At 41.0% G+C, this 18,631-nt stretch overlaps 1 pseudogene; it reads left to right on the plus strand.

Moving 5' to 3' along the window:
- The first annotated feature begins 14,924 nt into the window (after positions 1–14,924).
- LOC141540505 (RING-type E3 ubiquitin-protein ligase PPIL2 pseudogene) lies at positions 14,925–16,490 on the plus strand (annotated as a pseudogene).
- Positions 16,491–18,631: the final 2,141 nt, after the last annotated feature.

The raw sequence follows: 18,631 nt of genomic DNA on the forward strand, positions 1-18,631 counted from the left end.
TGTAATCCTAACATTGAGTAATTCTGATTGTGGCTCCTCCATATTTAAATTGTTTCCTTCTAGATGCTTATAATATTTTCTCCTTGATCTGAAAATTCTATAGTTTAGCTATAATGTTCATTGGAGTCTTCATTCGGGGCTCTTTCAGGAAGTTATTGGTGATTTTTTTTATTGAAGCTTTTTATTTTCAAAACATATGCATGGATAATTTTTCACCATTAACCTTTGCAAAATTGTGTGTTCTAATTTCCCCTTGCACAACCACCTCCCCTAGATGGTAAGTAAAATATGTTAAATATTGTAAAAAAAAAAAAAAAATATATATATATATATATATATGTTAAATCCAATATATGCAAATATTTATACAATTATCTTGCACAAGAGGGGGCGGAGCCAAGATGGCTGAGGAGATACACGCCACTGTGTAAGCTCCTTTCTTCCCTCACAACCAACTAGATTTAATCAGCCTCTGAAATAGCGCTGGACTGATAGAATCCACAAGGACTGGAAGCACGCCTTACCAGCTGAAGAGAATCTGGAGTTTCAGCAGGAAAGGTCAGCTCCCAGGGGAGGAAGAAGAGAGGCCAGCACAGAGGGTGGGGTAGTGGCACACTGCGCCGGTAGCGCTGGGGAGGGCTCTGGGATCAGAGAATCCACTGACATAAAAGAATCTGGCACAGGCTGTTAGCTCTTCTCTGTTTATAAAACAGCAGATCAGAGGAGAAATCTAAGCCACTTTAAAATTTAAAACCAGATTGGATCTCCCCGGATCCCAGGGGTGACTCAGCAGATCTCAGCACTGGGGGTGTGGCCGACATAGGCAATCCAGGCTTTTGCCTCGGGGTAGTTAAGAGATTGAAGAGTGGGCGGGGTGGTAACTCAGTGCCTGGCTCGGCTGGCTGGAGGCTGTGGAACGGAAGTCCAGAGAAGTGGAACCTTTGAACTAGGGACCGCAGTTTCTGGCAGACACTTCCCAGTTTGAGCACAGGGGCTTTTCACGTCACCTGCTGCAGACATCCACGCCCCACCCGGACAAATAGGCTGGGCTTTGTGCTGCCTTTACTGTTCAGTCTCAATCTCAGGGAAGTCGCTAAAACACAGCGCCCTCAGGGCACAGCAGTGCTGGTCACCTCTGAGGCACTTCCAGGGAGGGGGTGGGGAACTCTCTCCCAGAGCTCTATCTTAGCTCAGGCGCTAGAAGGGCTGCATCCATCCAGTCTGGGAGGAAGCTGGTAAAGAAATAAATAAATAATTTCCTAGCCCAGGGACAGACCCCAAAAGATTTTTTAAGTATGAGCAAAAAGCCCAAAAAAACCATAGATTCCTTCTACACAGAGAAAGAGCGGGTATCCAACCCCGAGGAAGTTAACAGCAGAGAGACAGCAGATAACAACCTAAAGGGGAACGATTCCTGCCCCCCATCACATAACTCTCTCCTCGAAGAGACTTAAAAAGTTAAGAGAGTTTGAAGAAAAATGGGGAAAGGAAAGGGAAGCTATGATAGAGAATAACAACGTCCTGAAACAAAACAAAAAAAATGAGAAGCTGGAGAACAACGTCAAATACTTACTGGGAAAATCTATAGACCTGGAAAATAGATCTAGGAGAGATAATCTGCGGATTATTGGACTTCCAGAAAACTATGACCAAAAAAAGAGCCTAGATTCTATTTTACAGGAAATTATCAAAGAGAACTGTCCAGAGATAATAGAAACAGAGGGGAAAGTAGATGTGGAAAGAATTCATCGAACTCCTTCTGAAATAGACCCTAAAAAAAGAACACCATGGAATATTGTGGCTAAGCTGCAGAATTACCACACAAAGGAGAAAATCCTGCAAGCAGCTAGAAAAAAACAATTTAAATACCAAGGTGCCACAATAAGGGTCACCCAAGATCTGGCTGCCTCCACATTAAAAGATAGAAGGGCCTGGAACCTGATATTCCGAAAGGCAAAAGATCAAGGACTGCAACCAAGAATGAACTACCCAGCTAAGTTTAACATCTTTTTCCATGGAAGATGGTCATTCAATGAAATAGAGAAAGTCCATATGTTTCTAAGAAAAAAACCAGACTTAAACAAAAAATTTGATCTACATCCACAAGCCTGAAGAGAAACAGAAAAAGGTACACAGAACCCTTGAGAACTGTAACTCTGTTGTGGGTATATAGAAAGTATGCATGGATAATTTGATTTTACTGATATAAAAGAAAAAAAAAGGAGGGAGTGTAGTAAAGGGAAGGAGGTAGTATAAGAAAAAGGGGAGGGTGTGATAAAAAGAGGGAAACTACATCCCAGGAAGAGGCATAGAAAATACACCATATCTGAGGGAATTTAGAGAGGGGGAGAATCATTGTGTAAATCTTACTCTCATCAGAAGAGGCTCAAAGAGTAAATAATTGTCATATTTGTTTTTCAGAGAATTCTCTCTCACCTCATTAAAAGGGGGGAGAGGAAAAGGGAAAAGGAAAAAGAGAATAAGGGAAGGGACGTGGGGGGAGGGATACTAAAAAAAAAAGGGAGGGCTGTGTGTCACAAGGGGGGTCTATAAATTAAATATTGGGGAAAGGGTTCAGGGGGGGTCAAGGGAAAAAGCATAATCTGGGGATAATATGATGGCAGGAAATACAGATTTAGTAATTTTAACTGTAAATGTGAATGGGATGAACGCTCCCATCAAATGGAGACGGATAGCAGACTGGATCAAAAATCAGAACCCTACAATATGTTGTTTACAGGAAACACACTTAAAGCAGGGAGATACATATAGAGTAAAGGTAAAAGATTGGAGCAGAATCTATTATGCTTCAGGTAAAGCCAAAAAAGCAGGGGTAGCTATCCTTATCTCAGATCAAGCAAAAGCAGAAGTTGATCTAATTAAAAGAGATAAGGAAGGAAATTATATCCTGCTGAAAGGTAGCATAAATAATGAATCCATATCGATACTAAACATATATGCACCAAGTGGTATAGCATCTAACTTCCTAAAGGAAAAGTTAAGAGAGTTGCAAGAAGAAATAGACAGTAAAACTATAATAGTGGGAGATCTCAACCTTGCACTCTCAGATTTAGACAAATCAAACCACAAAACAAACAAGAAACAAATTTAAAAAGTAAATAGAACATTAGAAAAACTAGGTATGATGGACCTTTGGAGAAAACTGAATGGCAATAGAAAGGAATATACTTTCTTCTCAGCAGTTCATGGATCCTATACAAAAATTGACCATATATTAGGACATAAAGATCTCAAAATTAAATGTAGGAAGGCAGAAATAATAAATGCCTTCTTCTCAGACCACAAAGCAATAAAAGCTACATTCAGTAAAAAGTTAGGGATAAATAGACCAAAAAGTAATTGGAAACTGAATAATCTCATCTTAAAGAATGACTGGGTGAAAGAGCAAATTATAGAAACAATTAATAATTTCACCCAAGATAATGACAATGATGAGACATCATACCAAATCTGTGGGATGCAGCTAAAGCAGTAATAAGGGGAAATTTTATATCTTTAGAGGCTTATTTGAAGAAAATAGAGAAAGAGAAGATTAACGAATTGGGCTTGCAACTTAAAAGGCTAGAAAAAGACCAAATTAAAAACTCCCAACCAAAAATTAAACTTGAAATACAAAAATTAAAAGGAGAAATCAATAATATTGAAAGTAAAAAAACTATTGAATTAATAAATTATCTTGCACAAGAAAAATCAAATCAAAAAGGGAAAAAATGAGAGAAAATAAAATGCAAGCAACAAAAAAGTGAAAATGCTATGTTGTGATCCACACTCATTTCCCACAGTCCTGGGTGTAGATGGTTCTCTTCATCACAAGATCATTGGAACTAGCCTCAATCATTTCATTGTTGAAAAGAGTCATGTCTATCAGAATTGATCATCGTATAATCTTGTTGTTGCCATGTACAATGATGTCCTAGTTCTGTTCATTTCACATGAACTGGCATCAGAGCAAAGATTATGCACATTTTGATAGAATTTGGGCATAGATCCAAATTTCTTCCAGAGTGGTTAAATCAATTCACAACTCCACCAACAATGTAGTAGTGCCTCAGTTTTCCCACATCCCCTCCAACATTCATCATCTTTTCATGTCATCTTAGAAATCTGAAGGATATATAGTGGCACCTCAGTTGTCTCTGATCAATAGCAATTTAGATCTCTGAAATCTTTCAATGGCTATTTTATCTTCTGAGTCTAGGACTTCAGGACAGTTTTCCTTGATGATTTCTAGGCTTTTTTCCATCATGGTTTCCTGGGAGTCCAATAATTCTTAGATTGTCTCTCTTACATCTATTTTCCAGGGTCAGTTTTTCCAATGAGAAATTTTACATAATCTATTTTTTTTCATTTGGAGAAGGAGGTTACTGATTCTTGAAGTCTCATTGAGTTATTCACTTCCATTTGTTCAATTCTAATTTTTAGTGAATTACTTTTTTTCCATCTCCTTTTGCATTTGGCCAATTAAACTTTTAAATTAGGTGTTCATTGGATTTTTTTCCCATTTCACAAATTCTGTTTTTTCAATGCATTGGTTTCTTTTTCAAATCTATTTTGTAAGGAGTTATATGCTTTTTTCATTTTGCTAAATTTATTTTTAGGAGTTTTCTTCAGATAATTTCTTTGTTTCCTTTTCCAAACTTTTCTGTAACATTTTCATTTTTTTCCCCATTTTTCTTCTCTCTTAAGTACGTTTTGAATTTTCCCATGAGAACTTTATGAGATGGGAATTAACTTAAATCATCTCTAGATTAAGCCTCCAAAGATGATGTCTTTGGGATGCTCAGGTGTGAGGTCTGTTCTCTTCCTCCATAAAATCTATGATCAGAATTATTTTTGCTTTTTTTTTAAACCATTTTTAATGGTCGTTTATTCTTAGGACAAAAAGGAGATTGTGTCAAGTCATGACCAGTGTTGCTGACTTCCTTTTGGTGCTTGGTGGGTGTGGCCCACTTTCACGTTTTTCTGGGATTCAGGGGCTCACTGTTTGCCTTTTAAAATTTGTGTTAGCTGTCTCACAGCTAATCTGCCGATCCACTGGCTTCTAACCAGGACTGAGTAGCCAACACTGCTATGTTTTGGCTAAGAGCCCCACAGTTAGGATTCCCAGTGTTTGTACACCATGCCACCCTGGGTCCCTGAAATTCACCTGTGCTTGACAGCCTTCCCATGATGGAATACAACAGAAATTTTCTGATGATCTTCCAAAATTTCTGCTGAGAATTTGTTACACTCCAAATATTTGTGGGTTGTGTTGCTCCAAAAACAGTTCAGAGGCTTGATGTGGTATTGATCTGAGGAAGAGCTCAGATAAAGAGCTGTCTACTTTCTGCCATCTTGGCTCCACTCCAGGTATGATTATAATAGAATACAATTGTGTAATTATAGAAATGATTAACAAGTTGATTTTAGGAGGAAAAACCTGGAAAGAATTACATGAATCAATGCTGAGTGAAGTGAGCAGAACCAGAACACTGTACACAGTCACAGCAACATTGTACAATGATCAACTATGAATGATTTAGCTCTTCTCAACCATACAGTAGTCCAAGACAATTATAAGATTCATGATGGAAAATGCTGTTCACATCCAGAGGAAGAAGTATGGAGTTTGAATGCAGGTCGAAGGACACTAGTTTCACTTTTTTTTTGGTGATTTTTCCCCTTTTGTTTTCTTTCACATGTTTAATGTGGAAATAGGTTTCTATGATTGTACATGTTAAACCTAAATCAGCTTGCAGTTTTGGAGAAGAGGGCTTGGGGGAAAGGAAAATATGAAACTTAAAATCTTATTTAAAAAAAAAGGATGTAATATATTGGATTACTTCTTGTTTAGGGGAGGGTTGAGGGGAAGGGAGGGAGAAAAATTTGGAACAAAGTTCTGCTTGAGTGAATGTTGAAAACTCTTTTCATATATTTTGAAAACAAAAAGCTATTAAAATTTTAAAAATTAATGCTAAACTATCTTTATATGTAATTGGAAAAAAGTAAAATAACATTCACTAAAAGAGAAAAGAAAAGAAAAAAAAATAACCAGCTGAATGGACAATACCAGTACTGTTGGAATTCTAAGTATAGTTTTCAAACTTGTTAAATTGTATTCAAAGAAAAGTTTAATCCCCAAGGGCAGAACAAGTAGTTAGGGGTCAAAGTCAAAAGCATTATGGGGAAGGAAAATAAAGAAGCAGAGTCAGGTAGTGAACATAGGACCTTGGCTCAGACAAATCCTGCCACTGACACATTGCTTGAGTGCAGAGGCTTTAGAAAAGGCTCAGATCAGTAATGATTAATGAGATAATTTTCAGAATCCCTCATGTAGAATCTTTAGGATTATCCAAAAGTGAAAGTGGATACCTTAGGTCATGGGAGACAAGACAGAAGTCACTCAAGATAAAGTAAAGGATAGTCTGACATCTGTCCTGGTGAAAGGACAACTCCTTTAGGATCTCAGATCCATTTAAATATCAAAAAATTGCCTACACCCCTGCTTCTTAAACTGTGGCTCATAAACCTATGTGGGGTCTCACAACTAATGTGGGGATCACAAAATTATGATTTATTACCAGTAAATGTCTGATATGTATATATTTTTACACTTATTTATCTCACATAATTTCTTGAGAGAAGAGGGGTCACAAGTGGAAAGAGTTTAAGAAGCCCTACCCCTGTAGCATCTACTCTTCCAGAGCTAGTAGGAAAAAAGTGCTGTAAGAACCTAAGTATTACCTAAAATGTGGATCAGCATTGAAGGCCTTTTGCTCATACAGCAAAAGCAATGATAGTACCAGCTTAGAGTTAGAAAGACACATGAGATGAGGCAGAAGAAAAGGAAGGTCCTGAAAGATGATATAACAGGAGGAATAGAGAGTATTTCTTCCCTGTTAGAAACTTCATGAAAGTTATTATCTGGCCTACTACATATGGTTCTGGTCCTGGGTTCAAGTCCTTCCTTTGCTTTCCTGCCTGTGTGACCCTGGGCGGATTCCTTAATCTCTCAAATATTCTAGGGAAGGGCAAGGCTAAACATTAAAGCAGGTGGGAGAGGGACTGCCACTATTACACTAATAAAAGCACAGGAGGTATGATTGATAATTATAACAAAAATAATAAACCACAAATAAAACTTGCCACTTTTAGCCTTAAAAGTATTATACATGCATAATCTTATTTGAACTTTTCACCAGTCTCATAAGGTAGATAATGGAGATGCTCATGTCTTAACACTAGACATTGAAACAAAAATTTTTATTTATAGCAACTCTAAGGTTGTCAAAATACAGATAATCTCATTTGATAGGAACAACTGTGAGTTAAGTGCTCCCAGTATACCTTTTTGATAGAGGAGAAAACAGGGTACAGAGGTAGAAAAATGAGGCAGTGCAGGTGACATCTAGGGTCACAGAGCTCCCGAGGGTCAAGGGCAGGTTTTCCTGCTCCAAAAGCTAACGCTTTTCCATACCAAGTTGCTTTTCACAAGGAACCAATCCCCCCAGCATAATCAGGCCAGGTTCCTAGGGCTTTGCTTAGGAGGGCATTGACTGGTTCCATCATGTCTTTGATCAGAGATATTCTCAGTTACAGGTTTGTTTATCCTTCATTATGAAAGACTAATAACATCATGGGATGATATCTTGACTTGTGGGTGAATTAGATTTTGGAAGAAAGAGCGAATCTAATGACTTTGGATAATTTACTTAAATCTAAGTCCAGTGGCAAGACAAAAGTGAGAAACACTGGTAATGGCCCAAGATAGGGGCGATGACCTTGGAGGCTTGAATGTCTGACTAAGCTAGGTCACTTGCGGCAGCCACTGCCATGGCCACTGGAGCATATTGTTCTCTCTGCCCAATCAGGGGAAGCCTCCACAGGATTGGGGTACACAGCTAATTCATTGATAGGTATGAAACCTCTTGGTTTTCTGGCTTAGCCCCTCTGCCCATATGGTGCTGTATAAGCTACAGCTTCTTGGAGCTGCACGCGATAGCTGAAGGTAGATGCCCAAAGTGGGGGATCAATCCTCTAAAGAGCTCTGAAAACCTCCTACAAGGTGTCCCCCCTCAATTAAATTCAACATCCCCAATACAGGCTGCTTATTACTAGACTGGTTGCAATCATGAGACGGGTCCACATTATGATAGCGTTGCATGAAATCTACAATTTCTAGCTAGTCTACCCGGTTTACCCCAAATTCTTTCTATTCTCTTTTTATTATTATGCATTTGCATTCTCCAATTCTTTTTTTTTTGTCATAGGATACAAAACTTTGAGGGCAGAGACTGCTTTTTCTTGCTGTACCCAGATTCCAATAAGGCATCTTGAATGTAGACACTTAATCAACACTTACTAAAACTAAATCATCCCAATGCACTCAAGGGACTTTGAATCCGATCTTGTAATTTCCTTGTTAAGAACTGCTCCATGATGCAAGTTTTGGCTCCATTTCACCACAAGTGTGAACCTCAGAGAATGTCTCCCAGGGCTGAGCACTCAAGCCAATTCCCCTGAACTGTCCCTGTATACCAGCACTCAATTTAACAGGCATTTACTGTGGACCTACTACAATCAAAATCTCTTAAGTTCCCAGCCTTACCTTAGAGAAGCCACCCTGAGTCCTGGAAAACAAGAGCTTGCAGCCAACCCTGCTTGTTGCTCAGGTTCTAGTATTTCACTTTCCCAACACGTTCAGGGTTTGCTGAAAGGATGCTGGAAGATGGCTGGAGGGTCGTAACCTCTAAAGTATCTGGTTCCAATTAAGAGCCTTGCCTATAGGATTAGAAGTTATTTAATGAACACCTTCATTCTGCCCAGCTCCAGCTGGAATTTCCCTTAGGATCTTTCCTACTCTTTCTTCCTTCTTCATTTCTGAATTTCATTTTTACTGTCAAAGCCCTGAACCCTTAATGAAAGTTGTACAGAAATCTTTTATATATCGTTAGAGAAGACATCAAACATTTTCCCCCTGGTGGAGCGCCAGGATGCTCCTCATTTAGTCTCATACATTTGAAGACTATAGAGCAAGGCTCAAGTCACTACATTGATTTTATGTCCTAGTGCCCCTAGAGTCCAAGTTTAAGAATAGCATTCTTATCCCTTTCTTTTAGGAACACAGCTTATTCCAAAAGGAAGGATGATGACAGATTCCAATCAATATTGGGATTTAACAACAAAAAGACAAACCCCCAAAGTTGCCCAGCAGAAAAGCAAGCCTTCCAATAGTCCTAGGCTTCAGAAACTTAGAAACACTCTTCCAGACCACCCAGATTGCAATTTAATTGCAACTGGCAGAATGTAAGTCTCCATGACAAGTCTCCTGAACTAGAACTGGTAATCCTGGGCTTGCCATTTCTATCCTCATTGAAAGAGATAGGCCATTGGTTTCTCCATCTGGTCCTTTTTTGATAGACTACTTTGGTAGAATCTAGTTCATCAGTTGGGTGGTCCACCTATTGGCTTTTATCCCAATATCAGCAAAAGGCTAAAGAGGTGGAAAAAAAGAAAAGGAATAGTAGGCACTGGGGAAATAATAGGATCTGAGCTTCACAGACAAAAAAAAAGTCAGAAAAAAACCACTAATGAGGTCCTGGGAATACAGAGCAAGAAGCACAAGGAGAGAAGGTAAGCCAAGTTCCCAAGATGAGCCAGTCCTTGCAAACACCAGCCAAGTGGCTGAAGAGCCTGCCCTTCCCTCTGCTGTGTTTTCCCACTTTCAGGCTGACCCCAGATTGCTAAGTCATTGCTTTAGCAAGCAGGATATTTTCTTACTGCATTCTGAGGACTTGGAAAAATATTTTCCTTTGGAGGACTGCTTCTGGGGCCCGTTCTCAAATAGAGGGTTAGGCATTCTGGGTGAAGACAGCCTCTGATTTTTGAGATGCTGCTTGTGAGCTTGGCCCATTGCCTCCCAGGAGAGGGGCCAGCATCTGCTCGACTCAACGAGGGTACAAGGATGACTTTCTCACTAAAAATAAAACAGCTTTCAGCAAATTCCAGGAGCAGTTTGGTTTTGTCTGAAAAACCCTACCCATCTACCCCCCCAAATTATCTGATCAGTCCAATTTAAGAAGCCAGAGATGACCACCTATAACAGGGATGATTTGGGGAGTATGAAGAAAGCCCCCCAAATCCTTCCCTCCCCACAAAAGAAATACAGAAATCTAAGAACTTTAGACCAAGGGTTGTTTTTTAAAATATTTTGTAACTTATTAAATAATTCCCCAATATATAAAATTTTAATTCCTGGAAAAGTTTAACATCCATATAAAATCATTTTCTGAATTAACATGTTACAAAAAACAAAAATACAAGAAAAATAAAGGTTAAAAAAGCATGCTTCAATCTATATTCAGAGGCCATCAGTTCTCTCTGGAGGCAAATAGTCTAAAATAATCCCAAAACAACTGATGAAAAATGCTATTTTATTGATCAGAGTAGTCAAATCTTTCAGAGTTGGTTATCCTTGCAGCATTGCTGCAATTATATAAAATGTTCTGGTTCTGCTCACTTCACTTTACATAAATTCATACAAGGTTTTTCTGAAGCCATCCTGTTTATCCTTTCTTATAACACAAAAGTATTCTTTCCCAATCAAATGAGACAAGTTGTTCATTCTCTCATTGACAGCCATCCCCTGATTTCCAATTCTTTGTCACCACAAAAAGAACAGCTATAAATATTTTTGTACAAATAGATCATTTTCCATTTTTAAAACTCTATGGAGTACAGATGTAGTGTTTGTGTTGCTGGGTCAAAGGATAAGCACAGTTGTTTAGCTATTTGGACAGGGTTTCAAAATATTCTACAGAATGATTAGACCAATTCACAATTCCACCAACAATGCATTAGTGTCCAGGCCAATATTTCTTAACTTGGGGTCCATGAACAATTTTGAGAATGTGGGGACAACTACTTAATAGACTTTCTTGATAATACTAAGTATTTGATGCTTTTAAAAATATGACCAGACAACTGCCATCTGGGGGAAGAGATGAGGGGAATGAGGGAAAGAGTTGGAACAAAAGGATTTGCCACCGTCAATGCTGAAAAATTACCTATGCATATATCTTGTAAATAAAAAAGCTATAATAAAAAAATATGACCAGATTTCCAAAAGGACTCTGGAGGCCATTGGTTTAAAGCAGAGATTCTTAAACTTTTGTCAATTATATTGTTTCAGGAATAAGGAAGAAGGACCCTGTCTTGGAGCCATATATCCCAGGTCTGGTATTTATCAACTGTATAATCTTGACCAATTTACTTTTCTTCTAAAACAATCAGTATCCTCATCAGAAATTAGTCAATGGAATGGAAAATGCCATCTATTTCCAGAGAGAAATAGAGGGACAAAGGTCAAAATATGCCATTTTTACCTTTTTTTGTTTTACTTTCTCTCAAGTTTACAAATGTGAATGTTTATGCATAATTGGAAAAATGAAGTATTAAGAAAAAAAGAAGAGTCCAGATTAAATCCATATATTCCACATCTAGCAGAATGTTCTATCAGAATGCTTCTGCTAAAACTTCAAACTTTTCACAAGGCCTCTGCACAACTTTGACCATGAATCCATAGATATTATCATTTTCTTTGTCCTAGATATCTCTTGCAAGTGTTAAGGAGTCTATGAAGTAATAGATTTGTTCATCTAGAGCTAGAAGAGACCCTAAAAGTCATGTAGTTCAATACTTTAATTTTATAATTGAAAAAACATGTTTAGAGAGTAAGCCAAGATGATATAGATAAATGAAATAATTTCAATTCAAACCCAAAATCCAGCACTCTTCCTGTTGTACCAGGAATCTCTTCCTTCCTTTGAAGATATCTCAAGTTCACCAACCTTTATCTCTTCTAATATATATCAGCCTTTTGGAGATTGATCATGAAGTCAGAATTGATCACAAGACCAAAAAGAGTATTACTTTTTTCTTTTAATTGATTATGTCCAATGAGCATAGGGAGATTGATCCAGCCTTCATTCTAAGATAAGAGACTGAAGAAGGGTTTAAAAAAAAGAAAAAGCCTAGTATTTGAATAGCTCCCTCTACCCAGACTTTTGCCCCCTGTAATTCACAGGTATGGCTGAACTGTTCAACTTCCAGAGACTGAGAAAGATGGTGTGATACTTTAAAAACTGACCCCTCTCTTCCTTTGAGACAGTTCATTTTTTAATTTCTCTATGCTTTGATTCTATTCATAATTCCCCGATTTATGTAGTCCTTTAAAATTGACTCATTTTATAAAGTCTGATCTATTTTACCGCCTTGGATGTAAGGATATACTTAATTGGGGACAGAAAAGCTACAAGAAAAAAAAAAAAAAGATTAACTGAACTACTTGTGGGATAAGTGAGAAGAGACTTATCAAGCCTCAGTTCAAAGTCCAGGCTTTCTCCTGGCTAAGGACGGAAACAAATGAGAGAATCTTAAAAATTTGATTTAAAACATTTTATTAAGAGACAAAACTACAATAGCTAATTGAATTTTTTCCTTTGTACTGGAATAAAATGAGCCAGAGCATCATTTTATCATTTGGGACATTGCTGGAGTGTTGATTTTCATTTTTCCATTCCATGTACAGAAAATGTTCTCTTCAAGAGGGAAGTTGGAAGTTATTATTAAGAGGTAGGAGTTACTCAATAGAAGAAAGTGGTATGACATATTCCAAAGCTGGGGGCTAGAGAAGGGAATAGTAAATCTACCACCATTGGAGGAACACGAAGGTGCATTCTTCCCATTATCTATTTAACAAGACACCTTGGAGTTTTCAAGACCCAATCAAGACCCTTATCTTTTTACCCTTCCCTTCACCTGACCAATTCCCCAAGACCCTGCATGGGCCTCTATGGAAGTATGGGAAGTGGGGGAAAGTTAGGTCATCTGATCAAAGCATCCAAAGACTACTTGCAACACTTGGATTTGTCACCTTTAGGAAGAGGAGGGGAAAAAAAAACCCTTCAGCTCAACTATATAACACTCAAAGGACAAGATAATTATAGTTGGAGACAACTCTCGGAACAGTTCCATTATTCCAGGTTTGCTCTCTACAAATACACATCTCTGAATACTGAGAAGACAAGCTATTTATAGTGACCCACAGTATTTGATAACATTTCAATTGCCTCCCACTTGGTCTCTGTAAAAGCTAATCCTGTTTGAGAATTCAGAACTCATTTTGGTCATGTTCCAGGAAAAATAAAGGAAAACTGAGGCACAAAAAATATGCTATTCATATTCAGACTCCTCTTCCTTAAATGAATAGATAGATTACAGATAGATACAGAATCTGGAATGTAGCTTCAGAAGGAAAGCCATTAGACAAACAAACAAAAAAAAAAGCCCAAAAAAACAAAAACAGAAATCTTTCTGGAAGAAATGGTGCTTGAGCTAAGTCAAAGGAAGCCATGGATGCCAAGTCAGTGAGGAGAGAGAATACTCCAGATTTGCCAGTGAAAAGGCTATATTCCATTTTTAAAAGGTTGTATTATTTCAAGAAAAATCATTAGGAATCTTTGGGGGCTATAGAAATGTAGTATCAGAAGCTTCTATTTTCATCAAAACACTAAGGACATTTAAAGCTAAAAACATGAATATGGAGATTCATCCTTTCCTGTATAGTGCCATTAAAATCTCAGGAACCCACTGTTTTTGGAAGGAAACTAAAATTGGGATTCCTAGAGTAGCAATGTTCTTTTCTATAGAAAATTTAGTACATACAATTCATTGTATTAAGGGGACAGGTATTTATAAAACACCTGTTATACGTCAGGCACTGCTACAAGCTTTACAAATAGTGCCTGTGCCTCCTTTGATCCAGAATGAGACTCTCTCAAAGCTCCAGACTGGAAGAAGGCACCCTTATCTTCACCATTCTAAACCATGGAGAGCTTTTCCCCCAATCCTTCTCTTTAGTTGAGAAAGTACAAATTGCTCCTGGAAAAGTCTCCTCCTCTTCCATCTGATTCTTTGTTTTCCTGTTGGCAAATATGACTAGAAGACAAGTCTTCCGAATTTAGATAGAAGTTATAGTCAAGTTCCTAGAACAGTCAATTGTACAAAGTCCCACTTCCATTTAAGGGGTGCAAAAGTCACTCAGAATTTAACCAGGAAGGAAATATTCCCCTCCCAAAAAATCACAATGAGAAAAAAGTCCAAAAGATCCTACTTTCAAAGTCATCCTGTCAGTCTCTGTTATAGATTTCCCATCTGTATTAGCCCAGGGACTGCACTCCCTTTAGAATGGTGGGTTATATGCAAGCAATCATACCTGAAATCATAACTTAGAATAATACCCAATTATACCCATGAATTTCATCTCAAACAGCAAATTTCACTAAAGACAGTTTAGGACTAAGTTCTCTCTCCTCTTATGGTGTTGCCATGAAGTTTGCAGGTGTGAGGATTATTACTAGGTGTTAAGTCGGTTGTCTGGTACTTAATTCTCTAGCTAGGAGTTCACACCTTGAGAGCAAAGGAGTTTCCACCTTGAGAGCAAAGGAGTTTCCACCTTTAAAAGGGTTTGCTCATTGGTTCTGTAAGGAGTTCCCATTCTCTGGGAGTATATAAGGAGCCAAGATTCAGTGAGAAAGTCAGTCTAGAGAAGACTTCCAAGGAGAACTTGGGGAAGCTCGAGAAGATTCAGAGCCAGGATTCAGTGGATTCCCAAGTCCGGCAGATTCACAAGTGTAAAGGGAAAGCCTGCGCAGGGACTTCCTATCCTAGGATCGGCTTCTGGGAAGCCCACAACCCCACACTCTTGGAGGCAGAGTCTGATTCATTCCCACTTCTACCTCCCTGCGGGCTGGAGCTTGGATTCGGAGGGAGCTCTAGCTGGACAAGGAAAAGATTCAGGACTCTGAAGGACACAGTACGGGGTCTGGACTTTAGCTCCTGTTGGATCCTGCGCTCGGGCCGCCATGGGGAAGCGGCAGCACCAGAAGGATAAGATGTACGTAACCTGTGCCGAGCACACGCACTTCTACGGGGGCAGGAAGCCCGATGACCGGCGGGCCCCCTTCCGCCGCCTGCCCTTTGACCACTGCAGCCTGTCGCTGCAGCCCTTCGAGTACCCGGTGTGCACCCCCGACGGAGTCGTCTTCGACTTACTGAACATCGTGCCTTGGATAAAGAAATACGGGACCCACCCCAGCAACGGGGAGAAGCTGGACGTTGAGTCTCTGATCAAACTGAACTTCGCGAAGAACAGCGCAGGCAAGTACCACTGTCCGGTGCTGTTCACCGTCTTCACCAACAACTCCCACATCGTGGCCATCAAGTCCACGGGCAACGTGTACGCCCACGAGGCCGTGCAGCGGCTGAACATCAAAGCGAAGAACTTCAGAGACCTGCTGACGGACCAGCCGTTTTCCCGCCAAGACATCCTGACGCTTCAGGATCCCACGAACCTGGACAAGTTCAACGTGGCCGATTTCTATCACGTCAAGAACAAGCTGAGAGTCCCGGACCCAGATGAGGAGAAAGCCCGGCGGGACCCGGCGTATCACCTGAAGAACGCGAGCGCCGAGACCCGGGAGACGCTGCAGGAACTCTACAGAGACTTCAAGGGGGACGCGGTCCTGGCCGCCACCACCAAGGCCCCGGAGAAGAAGAAGGTGGACGGGCTGAACGCGGCTCATTATTCCACCGGGACGGTCGCTGCCTCCTTCACATCCACAGCCCTGGCGCCCGAGACCACCCACGAAGCAGCCGCCCTGGATGAGGACGTGGTCCGCTACCGGTTCGTGAAGAAGAAGGGCTATGTCCGCCTGCACACCAACAAGGGCGACCTCAACCTGGAGCTGCACTGCGACCTGACTCCAAAGACGTGCGAAAACTTCATCAAACTCTGCAAAAGTCACTACTACGACGGGACGCTCTTCCACAGGTCAATCCGGAACTTTATGATCCAGGGAGGCGACCCAACCGGCACAGGGACCGGGGGCCAGTCCTGCTGGGGGAAGCCCTTCAGAGACGAGTTCCGGCCCAACCTGTCCCACGCGGGCCGGGGCGTCCTCAGCATGGCCAACTCCGGGCCCAACCGCAACACGTCCCAGTTTTTCATCACGTTCCGGTCCTGTGCGTACCTGGACAAGAAGCACACCGTCTTCGGGAGACTCGTCGGGGGCTTCGACACTCTCGCAGCCTTGGAGAATGTGGAGAGTGACCCCAAAACTGACCGGCCCAAGGAGGAGATTCGAATCGAATCCACCACAGTCTTTGTGGATCCTTATGAAGAAGCAGATGCTCAGGTTGCAGAAGAGCGGGAGAAGACCAGGCTGGAGGAGGAGGCGCCCAAGGTGAAAGCCAAGGCGGCCGCCTCCAAACCGGAGAGCTCGGGGCCTCGGGCTTACCGTGAGGGAGTGGGCAAATACATCTCCCCGGAAGCCAGGAAACGAGCCGCGGAGGAGCAGCCCTCAACCAGCGCCTCTGTAGCCATCAAAAAGCCCTGTGGCCGGGGCTTTGGGGACTTTAGCTCCTGGTGATGGCTGCAGCCTGGGATGGCCTCCAGAGACCGTCCAGTACCCGCCAGCCTCATGTAAGCCTGGACTCGGCGGCGGGTTTAGGGCAAGGCTTTTGTAGAGACCACCAAGGGGGGAGGGGTGTCAAACCGAAATAAAGCTGGATCCCCTTTTTGGCTTTTAAAAAACAAACAAACAAACAAAAAAAAAAACCAAAACAAAAACAAAAAACAAAACAAAACAAAACAAAAAAAAAAAAAAAAAAAAAACATGGCAGCGCCTGTCCCATATGCCTGGAGGAAGAGGTGGAAAGAGTGGCTTAAGGCGCTTAGAGAAAAGACTGGGTGCAAGAATAAAGAAGAGGAACCAAAAAGTAAACGTTTGAAAGAAGGAGGTGAAAAACACAGGGAACTTAAACTGAAAAATGATGTTACTGAGGATGAAGAACTAAATAAGAGGAAGGTGCCTCAGGCCAAACCAGCCTCAGTGGAAGAGAAAGTCAAAGCCCAGCTGGAAGCTGCAAAGCCTGAGCCCATTATTGAGGAAGTGGATTTGGCTAACCTTGCTCCCAGAAAGCCAGATTGGGACTTAGAGATGTAGCTAAAAATTGGCAAAACTTGAGAACACAGAGAGCCATTGCTGAGCTCATTGCTGAGAAAGCCTTGGAGGCCAAGAAGGTGACCTGGAACCTGCAAAGCCAGATGACAGTGACTCAGATTAAAGCAGCTTCTGCTCAGCTCTTGGCCACAATTCAGCATGTGAACTGATGATTCTAGGCCAGGGACAAAAGCCCACCCTCAGTCTTAGTCCCCTGAGTGACCACCACTGTGGTGTTAGAATCAGGGGCAGATCTCAAGGGCAAAGTATAAGAGGCACTTGGAGGCTTATTCTGCCTGAGCCTGATAAACAGGGCATTGAAGGTATTGAGTAAACTTCATTAATGAAGAAAAGCCATCTCACTCTTGCTGATCATGCTCAAATTCTTGCACTCAGTTATGTGGCCTAAGGACTATAAAAATGGGGTTGCAGAAGGGGGGGGAAGGGAACTCCTGGGGCAACTCCAGAAGGGAAGGAAGAACTCTGGAGGGAACGTTAGAGGGAATAAAAGAACTACTGCTGCATACTTGAGTGACTGTTGTTGATTCATATTGTTTGTTATGTTACTACTTGCATGTACAATTCATGTTTGTTATACCTCATCGAACCTGCACTGACTCTGGGGAGAATCATCACTAATAACCTCTGTGTTATTGCTATGTGTTTATGTAATACCTCCCATGCTGATGGACTTGTACATACTTGTCTCTAATAAGATCCTTCAGCCCAGAAAACCACTAGCAATCCCCACATCCTTTTGGTGCTTTTAATCTCCCCTCCTGAGATGTCAAGGGGTGTGTGTGTGTGTGTGTGATCACCTCCTTTTAGGGGTTTTCATCTCTATTCCTGAGAAGTCAGGGGGGCATGATCACTTCCTTTTTGGAGTTCTCATCTTCCTGAGAAGTCAGGGAGGGCTAGAACTGAGTAGATGCAAGGTAATCTAGCATGTGAGGCTAATTACCAATTGGACAATTCTCTATTGCCACATTTGGGGGATGACCCTACTTAACTATTCTGTCCTGGCTCTATTGGTGGGTATGGAATAGGAGATCTATTTATTCTCTTGGTGGTAGAGAGAGAGGAAGGAGGTGGGGAGATTGCTAGATCTAATCCCCTGACCTCAACCACAAAAGACCAAGAATAAAGATTTTTGCTTATCCTGACTCCTGCTGATTCTAAGAGATCCACAACATTTGGCCTCAACATTACATTAACATACTTGTGGTGGAACCTCAAGAAAGGTAGCTTTCAGATAATCAGAGCCTACAGTCCAAAGACCTGGTGAAGGTAAGAGCCAGTTGAACCCCTTTGAGGTAAGAGGCCGGTGTTAATGACTGGCGCCCAAACAGGGACCAACCATATCCTTGTTAGGAAGCCCTATAGCCTCGCGTTTTAGTGAAGCTGGAGAGGGATAGATATGGGACAGATGCTTTCACTTCCCATTCTCAAGCCAGAGGGAAATGCAATAGCAGAAGATTTTAGTGAGGATAGAAGGTTTTTATAATCTGCAGAATATAGGATGATTCCCTCTAGTTCATCTTTGTATTAAGTGCTTGGAGAGACAGGGC

The sequence above is a fragment of the Sminthopsis crassicaudata genome, chromosome 4 (genome assembly GCF_048593235.1).
Source record: "Sminthopsis crassicaudata isolate SCR6 chromosome 4, ASM4859323v1, whole genome shotgun sequence".
In the NCBI taxonomy this organism is placed as follows: Eukaryota; Metazoa; Chordata; class Mammalia; order Dasyuromorphia; family Dasyuridae; genus Sminthopsis; species Sminthopsis crassicaudata.